This window comes from Macrotis lagotis, chromosome 5, assembly GCF_037893015.1.
Source record: "Macrotis lagotis isolate mMagLag1 chromosome 5, bilby.v1.9.chrom.fasta, whole genome shotgun sequence".
Classification (NCBI taxonomy): Eukaryota; Metazoa; Chordata; class Mammalia; order Peramelemorphia; family Peramelidae; genus Macrotis; species Macrotis lagotis.
In genome coordinates, this window is record NC_133662.1 from 74,285,152 (window position 1) to 74,304,376 (window position 19,225).

General features: G+C 35.5%; 1 pseudogene; it reads left to right on the forward strand.

The window, feature by feature from the left end:
* The first annotated feature begins 8,811 nt into the window (after positions 1-8,811).
* The window catches only part of LOC141489317 (AP-3 complex subunit sigma-2 pseudogene), a 41,968-nt pseudogene continuing 31,554 nt past the window's right edge, over positions 8,812-19,225 (forward strand).

The following is a 19,225-nucleotide window of genomic DNA, read 5'->3' on the forward strand; positions in this document are numbered from 1 at the left end:
AAGATGATTTGAGGACTAAAGAGCACTAATGACTAGACATATCACCAAAAACTTCCTAAAAGAAAGAAATGCCTCCTGACTTAAACCTTGAAGCTTCAGATTCTAAAATTTGGAGGTAAGGGGGGGGGTGAGGTCTGGTCAATTCATTCAGGATATCCTTTGCAAAGGAAAGGTTTAGATGAAATACTGGGCTCTGAAACTGCAAGTAGGTACCAATTTGACTGAATGCAGAGTAAGTGAAATGAGAATAGAAATATAATTTAGAGTGAAACTATGAAGGGTTTTAAATGCTAGATTGAAGAATTTGTATTAGATCCTAGCAGGAATGGGGAGCCATTTATGATCCTTCATCAAGGGAGAGAGAGAGGTAGTCTGACTTTTCTTTAGGAAGATTACTTTGGCAGATGTGCAGAAGTTCTGACAATTCATCTCATTGGCTCAGTCACTGAAGTAATACTAATACAATAGTGGTTATCATAAACATCCTTGTATTCTCATTTCCATCTAGTTCTTATCTCTGTGATAGGGATGGGGGCCCCCCAAAAAGGAAGAAAAACCATTCTATCAAAAGTATATGTTAGTCAAAAGACTGTAAGAATTTATTAAGTACTTATTATATGAGGTTATTTGGGATATTCAAGGAGGATTAACGTTTCTGGTGTGAGGGCTTGCCCAGTCCTTTTCAGTAATGCCCATCCACCTCTGGTGTTCTATCAACTCAATTCTCATCTATGGTTCCAAGAAGCTATAGCATATACAGCAACCACACCTCTATAAAACCATATCAGCAGATGGGCTAAACCAGGAAGTGGGCAACCAGTAGATCTCAAACCCTTCAGTAAGTTAGGGAGATGTCTACCCCAAGCATGTGAAGATGGACAGGGTGAGACATTTGTTCCAACCTCCTAGAAGGCAGTTGAAGCAGTCTCTATGGAACACTTAGAGTTTGGTCAGACAGCAAAGATTGCCAAGGTCATCATTTGCATCCCAGGCCACAGTCAGCCATCCTAAGATTTTTGTCTTGCCATTGTCCTTCAATTACTCTTGAAAAGAGGCTGTCAACTTTATGCAGTCTCACTTAAATCCAATTCATATCCAAGTCCAAAATCAACCAATTATGTTATTGGTCCTCTTTGAAAACAAAGGATGACCCACAACTATGTATCAAGTATACTTTTTTTTAGGTTTTTTACAAGGCAATGGGGTTAAGTGACTTGCCCAAGGCCACACAGCTAGGTAATTATTAAGTGTCTGAGGTCAGATTTTAACTCAGGTACTCCTGACTCCAGGGCTGCTGCTCTATCCACTATGCCACTTAGCTGCCCCTCAAGTATACTTCTTAAGTAATTGCTAACCTCTTTTCCTGTGAAAGGAGGGTAATGGGTAGACAATGGAAAATCCTCTGAGTTCCTCAATTAAAGGAAAGGGTCCCCTGGCAGTCATCCCATCATTTCTCAAACTCCAGGTTTTAACTGTCTGATTCTTGTGAAGCATGTCTATCCAAGCATCAGGAGTGGTCAAGGTGTCCTCAGTTTTGTGGGCTGCTCAGCATAAGATGGAAATATTGGAAGGGAAGGGAATTTAATAAATAGAATAAATAAAATATTATCTGCTGAGTCACTATAGCAAGGACTCTAAATATGCTGAAGTAATTAGCATTAATTTCAAGAATAAGGAAAGCTATTCTTTAATTTCATTTATTTTAATCCTCCTTCCTTTATGATAAACAAGATCTTATCAAGGAGCACCATGTACTTCTCCTCCCATTTTGTAGTCTTTAAATCTTTACTTATTTTTCCAATTACATATAAAGGAAGTTTTCAACATTCTTCAGATTTATAAGTTCCATCCACATTTTTCTTCTACCCTCCCTTCTCCACATGACGTCCAAGAATCTGGTAAAAGTTGCACATATACTGTCATGTTTAGTACGTTTCCATTTTAGCTCTGTTGTGAATGAGGAAGTAGAGCTAAGGAGGCAAAAACTATGAGTAAGAAAGAAAAAATATGAAAGAAGTTTTTAAAGAAGTGAATATGTTATGCTTTCCCCTACATTCAGACTTCATAGTTTTTTCTCTGGCTTTATATACTGTTTTCCATAAAAGATCTCTCTAAATTGTCCTTGATCTGGGCAGTTAGGTGGCACAGTGGATACAGCACCAGCCCTGGAGTCTGGAGGACCTGACTTCAAATCAGGTCTCAGACACAAACTAGCTATGTGACCTTTGGCAAGTCATTCAATCCCATTGTCTTACCAAAAACAAAACAAAAACAAGATTGTCTTTGATCATTGAAATGCTAAGAGGAGGCTCATCCACCATCATCTCATAATGTTATTGTAAATGTATACAATGTTCTCTTGGTTCCACTCCTTTCACTCAGCATTGGTTCATGCAAGTCTTTCCAGGTTTTTCTAAAGTCACTTGATTTCTTACAGAACACTAGAACTCCAATACAATCATATGCCATAATATGTATTGTCATTCCCCAATTGATGGGTATCCCCTCAATTTCCAATTCTTTGCCACTATAAAAAGAGCTGCTTTAAATATTTTTGAACATGTAAATTCTTCCCTTTATTCCATGAGAATTCAGTTTGAGGATAAATCTTGAGGATAAACCAGTGTAGTATAGTGAATAGAGTACTAGACTTGGGGTGAAGAAGTCCTAATTTGAACATTACCACAAATATTTATTATCTTCCTGACTCTTGGTCAATCATTTGACCTCTCTAAGTCTAAGGTTTCTTATCCATAAATGGAAATAAATATAGTATTTTCCTCATAAGACTATAATATGACAACATGAAATTGTACATGTAATTGCCCTGCCTTGGTACTGCCCAAGATGCTGGAGATGAATAGGTGGGTCATTCTTCTGCAAAAGTAGTCCAACATTTTCCCTTTTTTTGACTGTGAAAAATTGCCCTAATTTGTGGACTACTTTTAAGGAACTGTTGAGACATGAACATTATTACCCTTTGACTCCCAGGTTAGACATTGTGGCAAATTTGAGACACTCAAGAGACAAAGTATATGCCAGGTCCATCAGAAAATGAAATAATGGAAGAGAAGGGAATAAGGATAAGGACTTACACCAACAAAAGAAGAGTTACAGACCAGGAGCTTACAGTTACAGACTGTCCCAAACCTCATACAATAGCAAAGTTGAAGTGACATCCAAAGAAGAAGAGAGAAATTCATGAAAAAAAATGAAGAGCTGGGCTACAAAGTAGATAGTATAGCAGTTGAAGGTTTGAGACATCCACCAGGCAGGACACTAGAAGGGTATATAAACCTTATTTCTTTGAACAAATCTCAGCCCCAGTTGTCTGTGAATGACAGGCTGTAAGAACAATTCTATGAGGTGGCCTACAAGAAGTGATATAACAAGAAGTAAGACAATGATACTAAAAAGTTAAAGTGTAAGCTCCTGGAAAGCACCTATTCTTAAGACAATGGCAGAAATCAAAAGTATGTAGTGGAAAGTTGTTGTTGTAGTTGTTGCTGTTGTTGTTTTTTCCCATCCCCAACACAGAGCTAAGGACTAGATCAGAGGTAGGGAAACTTTTTTCTGACAAAGGCCAAAACTTAAAAATTAGTCTCCTATATTTGATCAAACATTTAATTAATCCCCCCCCAAAATAAGTTCCTAGATTTATTGAATTTCAGGTCCTACATGTGGTTGCCTTGGAAACTCTAGACCACATGATTTTGAGGGTTTTAGAAGCCCAATTAGCTTGAGGTTACCCACTCCTGACCTAGATAGCACAGTGACTTGTTTTATCAGTAACAGTCAGTTAATGGTTCCACATGTTGTACCAGGAAGCAGGGTATTGATAACAAGGCATATGAAGACCTTTTGGCCATGAAAGTTTGACAGGATGTCTTTGGACAAGGATCAAGAAAGGACCTTAGATTAAATAAGAAACTTTTACTGATAAGAAAATTTTACTGATTCCTGATGATTGCAGATACCACTAAAAAGTGTGAAGTAGGGGCAGCTAGATGGTACAGCAGATAGAGCACTGGCCCTGGAGTCAGGAGGACCCAAGTTCAAATTCAGCTTCAGACGCTTAATAATTACCTAGCTGTGTGATCTCGGGCAAGTCACTTAACCCCATTGCCTTAAATAAATTTTTTAAAAAGTGTGAAGATGCTTCCAACTTAAAGGTAAACATTGGAAAATATAAGAACTAAGAAACCTTAGGAACTTGTTTCCATTCACTTGCTATCACTATAAGAAAATAAGAAGAATATTAACTATGTTTTGGTGATGACTATTTCTTTCATATATATTTAGGCATGACCATTCTGGAGTTCAAAAATTTCTAGGGAACTAAAATATATGTGGATTCCCACCCAGATCCATTTGACTGAGGTAGAAACTGTGAAAGAATTCTGGTTAGATATTTGTTTTGACTAGCCTCAAGAAGTCTAAAAGTGTACCTTACAATCTCAAAGATATCCATAGTTTCAATGTTTTATCCCTACGGAGCATGTTGTGGACTCTGAAACTGGAACAAAAAAACTCAGTGGAGCCAACATATGATATCCTAATTCATATGTACAATTCCAACAGGAATGTAGCCATAGACTTCATATTGTATCTGTATCTGTATCTGTATCTGTATCTGTATCTGTATCTGTATCTGTATCTGCATCCGTATCTCTATCCGTATCTCTATCCGTATCTCTATCTGTATCCATATCCGTATCCATATCTGTGTCTGTATCCGTATCTGTAACTGTATCTGTATCACCTGTTGATGTTGATGTTGATGCTGATGTTGATGTTGATGTTGATGTTGATGTTGATGTTGATGTTGATGTTGATGTTGATGTTGATGTTGGGTAAGAACCAAAACCACCTATTGGCATGTGCACTGGAGTCTAAAAGATTAGAGAGAACACAGATACAACCAAGAAATCTTTTGCCTGAGAGAGACTACCTACCTATGACTTGACTTCAAGGGAGCTCTGACAGCAAAAAATGAAGGTATAGTGACAAAAATTCATTGTCAAATATTCAATAAGTGCAAAGTTTGGCTAAAAAACCTGGATGTTTGTGGTATTGCCAAGGATGCTGAAGATAGATACATGGGTCATTTTTATGCAAAAATGATCCAGCATTTTCTCTTTTTTTCTTTTTTCTTTTATTTTTTAACTGTGGACTGGTTTTAAGAAGCTGCTAAGACATGGATATTACTTTTTGACCCTCAGGTTAGGCATTATGGAAAACCTGAGGCAACCAAGAGATAAAGAACATGACAGCTTTGATGTAAAGCTACTTTATTCCTAACCTAGCCTTACCCAATTATAGAGTAATAAACTCTTTTCCATCATACTACTAGCCAACTTGGATCTGCTAAAAATTCAAATTTAGATATCCATGATTAGAGTTCTATTGGAGAATTGTAACCTTTCTGTGCTAGTGTCATGCTGATATATCTGTTAAGTATTTCTAATTTTCCAGTTTATTTCATAATGTTACATGCAAAGTACCATTTGTGACTGACTTGCTTTTTTATTATTCTGTAAGCCTACTGATGTTGCTAATTACTTGTTTGTTTATTTTTATGCACATTTTCTAGTGTCCTGTGGAACTGCATGGACCACTGGGCTATGTGCATGTAACACACCCTGATTTTAATTTAGACCTAAATTAAATTTAGATACTGAAACAGTCTGCCAAATGATGCTTTATCTTGTGCTATGTATATTGAATGAATTGTTGAATTTGAGATGATTATCTGGTCTACTGAGTTAATCATCCTTATTCTGTTAAGGGCTGGTGCTTATTTTGATGATATGATGCATAATTGTAGATGTCAAGTGTACTTGTAATGATTTTTCAAGGGACTATGAAATTTATGACCCTGGGAAGAAATATAATATTGCATTAGTTTTCCCAGAAAGATCAGGGCACTGGCAATGAATGTGTGATGGTTTTCAAGCAAGAGTGTCCCAATACTTTATCTTCTCTTGACACCCACCTTCCTCACCTCTCCCTTTCCTCCAGGATTTGCCCTAAACTAGGGGTTGGTTGAAAGGAGATGGACGTGACTGATATACCTACTCTCTCAGCAAGAGACTATGAATAGATGAAGTCATCTAAGAGAACAAAAATATACAAGCACCAGTGTGCCAAAGTAGGAAAGGAACAGGTGTTGCTGGGATGAGAGCTAACAAGCAGCAGAGCTAAAGACAAGAAGATCAGATACCTCAGAGGGGAGCAGCAGTCATAATGCTACCTTGGCAGATAATGTACAAAATGTTTTTGTATGAATGCTATGCCACTGAAATGATTCCATGGACTACAGATCAGCAAGAGGTAATTCTTTCATATACTGCTAGTCAAACTTTCAAATGCTACATAAATGCCATAATATATTATAATGTATTAGTATGAAAGGCAACATGGTATAATGGAAAGATAACTAGTCTGACAAGCAGAAGACCTGGGCTCAAGTCCTGCCTCTGATACCTACTGGTTCTGTGATCCTGAATAAATCATTTAATGTCTTAGTGCCCCCAGGAAACTGTTAGACTTTAATTTACAGAATAGGTTCTGATTTTCATTGGTAGAAGATTCTTCACCAGGAATTCCCAAACCAATAAAGTCACCAATTAAGTCTCAGCTTCTCCATTAGTATTTTGACAGAATTATTCAGTATATGTACCTTTTTTTTAACAGGTGCATAAAATGAAGTAGTTTATTAAGAAAGATAATTATGTTCCTTATTTTTCATACACATCTTCTTCATCAGTTGTAGAAATAATGTGGAAAGTATAGACACATTATCAGAGTAATATTAACTGACTTTTTTATAACTTGTTACAGTTTGTGAATCGCTCTACAATCTCATTTGAACTTCAAAACAATGCTTGGAGATAGGTATTATTTTCCTCATTTTTACAGAAGAGAAAATTGAGGCAAACAAAAGCTAAATTACCTGGGGTCATACAGTATCTGGGGTCAGATTGCACTACCTCTCCCGTTCACCAAAAAAAAAAAAAAACCAGAACCTTAGAGAAGATGAATAAATGGTCCACAATTCATGAGGCAAAGCATTTTCTTACTTTCTTTCCTCCAGATAAAAAAGTCTTTGCCCCTCTACCATCCTCTCTAGCTGATAAAGATAGCTTCTTACTTGTTTTAGGGCAGTCCCTCTCCCAGTCACAGCTCTGGGAGATTTGTCCTTAATCTCACTTACTCTCAAGCCATGTAAGACTCTGAACTGAGATTCCCCTCCCACTTCTGAGTTTAAACTTGAGCTGATATCTCTGCTTGAGGCATCTTCAAAAATACTGCAATTTTCTCTTCAGTCATCTGTACCCAATGTAACTTGGTTGGTTTTTTTAAAGGCAGATTTATCTCCAAAATTGTTATTAATGGAGGTACTAAGAGTAGCTCTGCCTGAATAACTGTATTATCATTTAAATTTTTCTTATCAAAACAGAAATCTGACTGCTTTCAATGGGAAGTTAACAAATGTTCAAGAAATCAAAGGGCTGGCTACTCTGGTTAAGTATATACTAAATAAATTATGATCAATTATATAATTTAGAGCCAGATCACTAAGAGAAAGAGGAGATACCAGCATGTTATCTGCTACCCCTCCTTGGGAGGACAAGAGGAGAAAAGGGAAAGTAATCCCACCAAACCAAAGAAAGGCCATTTCACAATCACATTTCCTTTAGTATAGCATAAGGCTACAAGGGATGAATGGTTTTTCTTAGTAAGTAATTTAAATGATGTATTGCTTGCTAAATTGTTTATAGTTTTTAATGGGTTATTGTGAGATATTATGCAAATTAAAAGTTATTGGTCTCCTGTAAATAACAAAAAGGTTCTCAAAATATTTATCCAGTGATTTATAACTCCTCAGGTGATCGAAGAAGGTAATTTGGTTCATTCCTTGAGTTTTATGAATTGGGACAATTTTTTTAAGTTGGTTTTTACATGCCAAAAATAGCCAAAAATGAAAGTCATTCCATCCTTGTATATTATGTTCCACTGCTATTTCAAATATTCAGGATATGCTTTTTATTTTATTTGTAATGCAGCTCAGATCAATGAAATAACTTTTGCTTGAAGGTCATTTGCTGGTAATGCACAATAAATACTACTAATCAAAAATCTTTTTTAATTTGAACCCACAAAATGTAATCTCAAGTAGTTGGAAATTTCAGGTTTTTTTAATGCTTTACTTTTTAAAGGAATTTGTTTTATTTTATAACATTGACTTCTATATCACTGGGACACAGTTTTCCAACAATACCCTTGATTTTTTCCTCTGCTGTCCTAACAAACAACCTTACCTTCATAGTGACTGGAAGATGATTGGTTGCTTAGTGAACTTCCATTTATCCAGGACTTTGTAAAACCCAACCTCATGGCATCAATAAAGGAAGGAGTGCCTATTTTTTTGACATTAGCCCTTTTCCATTCACTGAACAATGTCTTCAGGTTATCAGAGCTGACACCTGGACAAAAAGGATGTTTTTCTTCTAGTATTAATACTGCATACCCACCTTCCCAAAAATATAGAATATCTAAACTAATTTGATGATAGTGAAGACCCACTTACATTGCCTTGACCCCCAAAATCTTTTAGATGCTTGCCCAAAGAGTTCATAGCTATGGCAGATATGCCAGGAAACTTCAAACTCTTCTTTAGCTTTTATAAATGATGGTGTCCACATCTACCTTATTTCATCTTAATCTTTATAACCCCATGCCTACCAAATTGTCCCACAAAGGATCATATGTAGCACTTGGTATTGCTAAGTAGACAGGATACTGAAGATGGATGCTCATGGACTTCGAACAGAAATGGACTGGTGGAATCTGACTTTGACTGATAAGATAACCCCTCCCATCCTAAATTATTGGAAGGTGGGAGGATGAGAAGCCAAGGTGAGGGAGGTCAGGATGCACAGGAACTAGAGAAACAGCATTTGGAAGCCAGGAGAGTCAAGAAAGTAGAAGAAATATCAATTCAGGAATTAAAAAAAAATCACTGAGAATAGTTTCCATGGCAGCAAAAAGATTGCTAGCATGTGAATCTGGAGACCTGAAGCATGCCTTGGGTGATCCTGTTTTGTGAGGTTTGAACCAAGGTGGAATATTTCTTTTTACCTTTTTTTCCCTCCTTCTCTTTTTTTTTTGAGAAGTGTGTGCCTGATATTTCCTGATGACTTATCTCAATTTCTTAAAAATTTGTTTACCTTACTTTTTACTTTGTCACTTGAGCAGTGAATTGTGATTAATAGTGCTAACATAATCTATGTGTGGCATTGGTCAAATATAGTAGATAGACAATTGTGTTGAGAAGGGTAGATAGAGGGAAAACTTTTCCAGAATGTTATCTATGGCTGAGGGCTCAGAGATGTAGTAGAATACTATTGTTGCATTTTTATAACTTCTCAGGACAGAAAGCTTATAACACTAGAACTCCTTTAGGTCAAGACCTCTTAACCTTTTTTTATGTCATGGACCCCTTTGACAATCTGGTGAAGCCTGTGGATTCCTTCTAAGAATCATGTTTTTAAACTTATAAAATAAAATAAAATAGATCTCAAAGGAAAACAATTATATTAAAAATAATTATCAAAAAAATTTTTAAAACAAATTCATATAGATTGTAAGTTGAGAACCCCTGCTCAATGATCCTCTGATAATTTCAGAAAAATCTAGGAAAACATATGAACTGATGTAAAGTGAAATGAGCAGAAAAAGAAAACATTGTGTAGCAGCAATCTTGCAACAAAAATTAATTTTGGAAATGAACTACTCTGATCAAGACAATGATCCAAGACAATTCCAAAGGACCATGATGAAAAATGCTTATCCACCTCCAGAAAGAGAACTGATGAGCTTTGACTACATATCAAAGCATAATTTTTAAACTTTTTTTCTTGTTGTGCATATGTACTTTCTTTTGTAACATGGCTAATATGGAAATATGTTTTGCTTGAATTCACATGTATAATCCATATCATATTGCTTGCCTTCTTAAGGGATGGGGGAGAGATGGCAGGTCATTAATTATACTTCATTCTCACAAGATAACTTGTTCACCTCATTTTTCCAATCACATATGTCTCTGATTAAATACATACACCACACATAAAATATACTGTGGTCTAATCACATCCACTATATACTTCTCCATTGTCCTTTGGGTGACATTCTTCATTCTATTCCATGACTCAAAGCATCACCACAATATTGATGTTTAAAAAGTGGACCTTTGTTTCAGGGAAAAACTTGGGAGGTTATTAAAAGTATAATGAAATTACCAAAGGGAAGCCAAATTGTTCTTTTGCTATATTAGAAGGATTTCAGTGTCAGCTAGGTGGCGTAGTGGATAGAGCACTGGTCTTGAAGTCAGGAGTACATGAGTTCAAATCCAACCTCAGACACTTAATAATTACCTAGCTGTGTGATCTTGGGCAAGTCACTTAACCCCATTGCCTTGCAAATAAAAAAAAAAGATTTTGCCATCTATAAGAAATCATTCTTTCATTTGGACTATACACTGAATATTCTCCAAGACTTTGTCAAGCATATATTTCCCTGTCTTATACCTTGTTTTAAATCAATCAACAGAAGACCATTGATCAAAATTACCCTTGTTATATTTCCAAAGGATCTTTTATAGTCAACATGTTTATAACGGGATGTACTATGGTCTTTATCAGTCATGACCATACTAGAATCTATGGGTCAATTCTGACCTGCTGCCTATTGCCTATACAAAAATAGATGGAAACAAATCTCATGTGGTGGGTCTTATGAGAACAAGCAGCAGTTTGGATTTGGCCCCTGGACCATAGTTTGCTGACCCCTAGTCTACTTCTCTCAGACAAATTGCATGACAATAAAAATCTGGCTTTTTGCAGAGTATCGTTTGAGAAAATTGCCCAGTTTCTTCTCAGTTCATCTTTAAGGAAGCCCAAGATTCTGCATATGTATAAATTTATCACAGACTCAATAAAGATGGAAAATTAAATATGTGAGTTCTTAATCAGGGGTATTTTCTCAGTCATCTTTTTTGAGCAATAATAAAGGTTATTTTTTCCCCCAAGAATTCAATGTCATGTCATCTTTCAGACATCTGGGGAACTGATCCCCAGATTTTTATGTCCTCAAAATTTTGTTGCTTCCTACATAGCAATTCTTCTGGGTGTAATTGGTCTGATTTAGTTGCTCCTTTTCTGGTTTCTTTAGTGCAATTTCTACTTTTTCATGGTTTGTAAAGTTTTTATTACATAAGCTCTTGAACAAACACTTCTTGGCTCTGTTAGAGCCATGATCCTTTAAAAATTGGGATGAGAGATGACAAAGTAAAGAGGATTTCTAAAAGGCCCTTTGTTAGGAAAAAAAGGACTTCTTTTTCTTCTGGAAATTCAGGAATCACTCAGAAAAGAGATTCAATTGTGAAACTTTCTATGATCCTGAGTATGCAATAATAGCTGAAATTCTACTCACAAAAGTTCCTCAAAGAAGATGAAGAAGTCACGGAGTGCCTTTCCTGCCTCTGAAGTCTGACATTTGTTTGTTCTACAAAGGCACAACAACTAAAGTAAACTGATAGTATCACATTTTAGCTTGAATGGTAGATTTGCATGCATTTGTCTCATTCCCCCCCTTCTAATTCTTTGAAAATATCAACTATAATATATCTTTCAATAATAATAAGTGCTAGTATTCATACAATGCCTGAAGATTTATAAAGTGCTTCACAAATATCATATTTGATTCTCATGACACCTCCAGGAGACACGACTATAATTTCCTTTTTACAAATGAGGAAACTGAATCAGTCAGTGTCTAAATGACTTGCTCAGAGTCCCACAGCTAGTAAGTATCTGAGACCAAATTTTACCTCAGGTCTTCCTAACTCCAGACTCAGTTCTCTATCTACTGTACCCCAAAACTGCCTCCTACCACCCATCATACTAAGCCTTAAAGAGAGTAGTAACTTAAATGTAGTAGGCATACACCAAGAATTTATTGAATAGAAGAAAATTATTTTCTCAGCTTCAAGACTGAAAAAAAAAATCTGATATTCTGTTACTGGTATAAGTCCTCTTTTAATTGAAGGTAGATGAGATTCCCCTCACACACCTGCCTAATAATTTTATGAAAAGTCTAGAGAGCTGCTGTTGCACCCACCACCACCAAAAAAATTAATCCCTGCTGTCAATGCACTGAATTTAGCCAGATTTTATTTTTGACAACACACACATACACACACACACACACACACACACACACACACACATAAACAATCCATCACCTGGCCCATACTTGAAATCTTTCTAACCTGGTAGGCCCTCTAGCAAAAACTCAGAGAACCCAACATCATCTCCACACCAATAAGAGGCATTGTAGAAGGTCCTTAGGGGAGAATAATCTCCAAATCAAGCCCATTGCCAATTACTGAGTCCAAAATTTATCTTCTCAATTAGTATTCTTATGTTTTAATTACTTTGCCTGACTTTGATTTTGTAAGCCCTCCAGTCAGGGATCAGATCCAGGTCTCTTCTTAACATCTTATAAGTAATGCTCATTAGATGCTATTCCTTTTTGTTATTCTAGAGATTCTCAGGTTGAAGATCTATAGTGAATACTTCACATCCCTCTACTATTTTGGCCTTAGCGGTTGTGCCCAATTCTTGCAGACCTCAACAGAATGTTTGAGTTTTTCTAGTGGTTTATTTCCATTCTAGAATTAATTTGGCAATAGTATTTGAGGTGTTCACAGCTATCTCAGCAAAACATGCTTCATCATCAACCCTTTTGAAAGCCAAGTTGACACTATGCTGTACCTGCTTTAACATAATTTTTAAATAACTTATACTATTTGAAAGTTAGGAAAAGATTATATTTTAAGTATTTAAGAACTGACACTCAAAAGGATCAATATTTTTAAGCTAAAAAAGGATGTAGAAACTTTTTTTTTAAAGCATCAAGTTAGGAGCAGCTAGATGGTGCAGTGGATAGAGCACCATACCTGGAGTCAGGAGTACCTGAGTTCAAATTTGACCTCAGACACTTAATAATTACCTAGCTGTGTGAACTTGGTTAAGTCACTAACCACATTGCCTTAAACAAATAAAAAAATTTTTGTAAAGCATCAAGTTATAAAATGTGGTTAGAGCAAAAGCTACATGTATATGTATGTGTGTGAGTATATAGAGATATATACAATATGTTTTATATATAGTATGATGTGATATGACAACAAAATATGTCATGACATAATTTATATAATAATATTAATAGTAATGATAATTATAATAGTAAGATTATATTATGCTATATTATTTTGTTGTTATATTATACCATATTTATAATTATATATAAAATACATTATGAGTATATGTATGTAGGATGCTTGCCTTCCTCATATCTGACTCCTGGTTTCCCTGGTTTTCTTCAAGTTCAAGATAAAATTTCACCTTCTATAGACAGCCTTTTCCAATGCCCCTTAATTCTAGGATCTTCTCTTTATTGCTTATTTCCAATTTATCCTGTGGACACCTATTTCTCTCCCCATTAGACTGTGAGCTCTTTGAAAATAAGTGACTCTCTTTTCCCTTTCTCTATATCCCCAGTGTTAATCACAATGGCTAATACAAGCACTTAGTGATGCTCATTGACCAGTTGACTGATAGATAAGTAGCCTTGGAGTAAAGTAGACTTGGATTTAAATTCGACCTCTGGCACAAAAGGGGCAGCTCAATGGTATAATGGAGAAAGCACTGGTCCTGAAGTTATGAAATCTCATTTTTCTGAGTTCAAATCTGACCTCAGACTCTTACTAGCTGTCATTTAACCCTGTTTTCCTCAGTTTCCCCATCTGTAAAATGAATTGGAAAAGGAATTGGCAAACCAGTCCAGTATCTTTGCAAAAAGTCCCAAATGAGGTGATAAAGAGTCAGACACAACTGAACAACAACTAAATTTAACACAAATGTGATCATGTGTAAGTCATTTAAGTTTTCAGGGTTCCATGTAACTATAAATAAATGAGCATTTTAAAGTATATATTATTGACAAAGCATTCTGCCAGGAATAGAGGATACAGATACAAGGAAAATACCTGCCATGAAGAAATCTACATTCTAATAAAGGAATATAGAAGAAATGTGGATCTATACAAGGAGTTCCTCACACTGATAAAATTTGAATTACAAATTAAAAAAAGAAATAGTATGGATGCATGTGCATGGCTCATCCATATATGTATATGTACACGTGTACATTTGTATGCCTATGGTATGTATGTATACATACACATATACATGTATCTGTTACATATATGAATGAACTGTTTACACAAAAAGAGACATTCATATGGAATATCTTTATTTTACCTAAAGTTTACTTCACCTCTTACCTTATTGAAATGAAAGGCATCTGATGTGAGTTTCAGTTATATTCTTCCATTCTATCTCAAGACTAATTTCCAGGTCCCATACAACTCCAAGATGTTATGAAGACTAGGAAAGAAGCACTAGACTTAAAAGTCAGAAGAGTCTCTTTTTGAATTCTTGTTCTACCATTCACAACTTGTGTAGCCATGGGCAAGCCAATTAATCTCTCTGTACCTCAGTTTCTCTATCCATAAAATGGGGATAAAAATACTTACCCTATCTAACTCATAGAGTTCTTGTAATACTCTTTGTAATTATAAACTGATTCATAAATGTGAATTATTAACTAAATCACAATATCTTAACAACATAAGCTGTATAGCTAGTAGAGAGACTTTAGAGGTCATTGTATCAGAATCTTTTATGCTTTAGATGAAGAAATTGAAGCTTAGAGAATTGAAATGACTTTAGCAAGGTCACACAACTAGAAAAAGAGACAGAACTAGGATTCAAACCCAAACCATTACATTCCAAATCCAATTCTCTTAAATATTTCCCACCATGGTTTTTAAGTTCTCTGCTTGATGTCATGAGCCATAATCATAAGAGGTAGAATGATTTCCACTCTGAAGAGATGCTATGGTTAATAGAGGCACCTAATCCTGGGAAAAATAATAATAATAAATCATAGCCAGACCAAAGTGTGAAAAGGGTAGAAAATGGAGAGTAGAGAATTTCTCCCAGATCATCCATTGAGAAGGGCACCCCCAGAAACCATCTCAGAGTTTCCTAGGTAGTGACATTTATTATGTCCTGGTCAGGTAACTTCTCCCTGACCCAACCCCAACTACCTTTCAATTTCCTCCATTAGACTATGAACCCCATAAGAGCAGGGACTTACTTTTGCTTTTCTTTAAATCCCAGGATTTAGCAAATTATCTGACCCATATTACGTTCTTCATAAATGATCATTAATTGACTGACTATAATCAAATCAATTGTTCTTGGATAGGTTCTGTCAGTCTACCCCCAACTAAGGTTTCACTCCTTAAATTTTCAACCAAAATACTACAGTCATGTCTCCCCTGTATATGCACTCTCTCTTTCTTAGAATAGAACTTCCTTAAGTTCAAGTACTAAATTTGCTTTTGGTTTTGTATATTCCTATCTCCACTGCCCAGTGGTAAGGGCATAAAAACACTGTGGAAGAAGTAAATGGTGAGTTTACTCCTCAGAAAAAGGAAGTTTGGAAGGTCAAGAAAACTGGATTTTATAAATACCTTCAGGTTGTATTTTATTCAGTCATAGAATAAGCCTGTCAGAATCTAGCTTGAATGGACCAAGGGTGAGACAGATTATTTAATGAAGAATTACTCAACAACATTTAATAAATTTTTTTTCATTCATCATCATATAGGTCTCTCTGGATTGCTCTCTACTGGTTCTAACTGGTCATTCTATCATATCATATGTTTCTTATTGGATATTGCACCTTTGAGATTTCCCTCCTTTCTTTTCTGGACTCCAGATGTACTCAGCAAAGAGATTCTTCCTCTGAAAAGGGACAAAGGGTTCTTACATCTTTCTTTTAGTTTTACCACCCTACCTAAATTTCAGTCCTCCTAGAAAACCTGAGTTCTCATACATTGTCAACAGATTATGAAAGAAAAAAATGAGTCTTTGATTCTCAAAATACAAAATAGTCATAGGGTCTAAAGGCTTTCTTTAAAATTAATCTTTAAAATCCTCTCTCCTTTTAATAGTAGCAATATTGATATCCCAAACTTCTAGCTATCTTGGAGTTAGATAGTTCTTAATTCTTTTTAAGTTCTTGATTACCAACCTATATCTCCCTCAAATAATTTCAGAAATTTCAACCATATGCTAAGTTGATCCAAAAGGGTTGCTGATATTGTTGTTGTTGCTATTGTTATTTCAGTAATGTTGGATTTTTTTATTAGCCCTTTGGGGAATTTTCTTGGTAAAGATATAAAATGGTTTGTCATTTCCTTCTCCAGCTTATTTTATTCAACTATACATAAAAATATCATATCATTAAAATAGAAGAATGAATAAAAAAAAGTCTACTGTCTCTTTCCTGGCTTATTTTTTTATCCCTTCCTTTATTATATGCAATTATATACATTTATAGATATTTACATATATACACATGCACAGATATGTATATAATGTTATATCTAATACTATAATATTATATATTAAAATACATAATATTTTATGTGCCAATAGATAGATAGATAGATAGATAGATAGATAGATAGATAGATAGATAGATAGATAGAGATATATTTGGGAGATACCCTGTTACCTGAAGACCAAACATGTGACACTTCATCACTCCTCTTGGGATCCAAACCAAGTTTGGGAGTGCCTAGTTCCTTTGCTCTTGCTCTGGCCCTTACTGATAGTATTCCATCAATTCCCAGAGATCCATTGCATCTCAGTTCTATTTAACTACTTAAAATATTTATTATTTTGGAATATCAACTTATTGGGAATTCATGAATTTTGTATGTATAATATCTTTAATATACCCGAGCTAAATGGCAACCACAAAAGTTCATCACCTACTTGACTTTCAGACAATGACACTAATTGTAGAGAGAGGATGAAAATGAATACTTCGAAACCATATATCAATTTATAAAATTAGCTTTTACTACTGCATGGCTAAGAGATGATTTTTTCAATATATCAACAAGTATTTATCATGTGCCCCCCCATATTTCTAGTGAATATTCATATTGAATCCTCTGGGGGATTTAGAACTGTTTAACATGGTCATTGCTCTAAAGACACTTACAATCTAAGGAAGCAAAATTAGAATATATGGGGGGGGCGGAGAATAGAACCAGCCTCACACAAAGTTTGGATTTCTTCTTTCAGTAGGATCTTGAGTTTTCTCTAAAGTTTCTTCTAGGTCTAGGATCCTCTGATGTCCTGAAGCAGGAATCACCTTCCTCCCTTATAGCATCCTCCCCCAAAAGAAACTTTTCCAATATTTGAAATTCCTTTAACAAGAATCTTTTATTATTATTATTATAATCACAGAGAAAACATAATTCCAGCTCTGGTTTTATACTGACTAGGTTCAATCTTGGGAAAAATATCTCAAATCATATTCTTTAATGCATACCCTCTATAGTCTGGGTTAACAAGAATGAAGGAGGTTATTGAAGATGTCTCCCTAAAGAATATCTTCATGAACACTATATTTGGGATTTTGATGGTGTTTCCTTGATAGAATGTGAGCAAATGCCCTTATCCTGTGCAACCAAAGGCCTATGGACATCATATTTAAGACAACGAATTGAACCAGTGGTAACTAAGACAAGGATATTTTTTCATATCCTTTCAAAAAGTCTTCAAATTCTCAAATAAAGCTTCAATAAGGATATTCACACCCTAAGGAGAAAGTGAGATATCTTATCTGTTAACTGTGTCAATCCAGATCAGACTCTTTTTTTGGACATACCTTCTACTCTCAAAATGCAAATAATTCTAGAAAATGAGACACATTTAAAACTCATTCATAGGGTGCCTAGGTGGCTCAGTGGATAGAGCACAGGCCCTGGATTCAGGAGCACCTGAGTTCAAATCCGGCCTCAGACACTTAATAATTGCCTAGTTGTGTGACCTTGGGCAAGTCACTTAACCCCATTGCCTTAAATTTAAAAAAAATCATTCATACTAGGTTAACAATGACTGATACTGGGGGCAACCAGGTGGCACAGTGGACAGAGCACCAGCCTTGGAGTCAGGAGGACCTGAGTTCAAATAAGACCTTAGACACTTAAGAATTGCCTAGCTATGGGCCTTGAGTAAGTCACTTAACCCCATTGCCTTAAATAAATAAATTTTTTTGGAATGACTGATATCAGATCTTTGGGAGACAGGAAAAAAGCAGAGGGAACAAGCTATCAGATAAAAGATATAGGAGGTGTTAGGGAATAAAAAGAAGAAAAAAAGAGTAGATTGGGAGCACTGATGTAACATCTCATCTATTTCACAATTTTGTTTGAGTACTCAAAATTAGAGAACAATAAAGTGATCAATTGTGTTTAATTAAATCCTTTCATGCTTTCAAGTGACAAGACTTTTCAAACTGTCCAAACTGTCTTCCAATTCACTTTCCATGATTGACAGTTTTTACTCTGAGCTCTCTTTCCTTAATAGCATTCTCTATTTCATTAATTTCCATTCTTCTATTTTGTCCTTTCAGATTCCTTTCTTTAGTATTTGCCCTCCACACCCTCTCCATTATTCCTTCTAACTACATTCTGACTGGCTGTTTTCAGCAGCCTCCCCTGCTGCCATATGAAGGCCTATGGACAGTGTCTGGCCCATAGTAGGTACTGAATAAATGATTATTGACTAACTGACTAAAGAAAAATCCATATGTTTGCCTCTATCACAAGCTCAGCAACTAGAAAATAAGTAGCATTTGCCCAGTTTCTTTTAGCAAAGAACCTTAAAAGGTTAATGATCAAGGCAGCTAGGTGGCACAGTGGATAGAGCACTGGCCCTAGAGTCAGGAGTACCTGAGTTCAGGTCTGGCCTCAGACACTTAATAATTACCTAGCTGTGTGGCCTTGGGCAAGCCACTTAACTCCATTTGCCTTGCAAAAAAAAAAAAAAAACCTAAAAAAAAACAAGTTAATGATCAATTAGAATTTATTAGTTAACTTTTTCTGTTGCTATTGTTTAGTCTTTTCAGTCATATCAGACTCTTGGTTATACTATTTGGGGGTTTTCTTGGCAAAGATACTGAAGTAACCTGCCATTTCCTTCTCCAACTCATTTTACAGTTG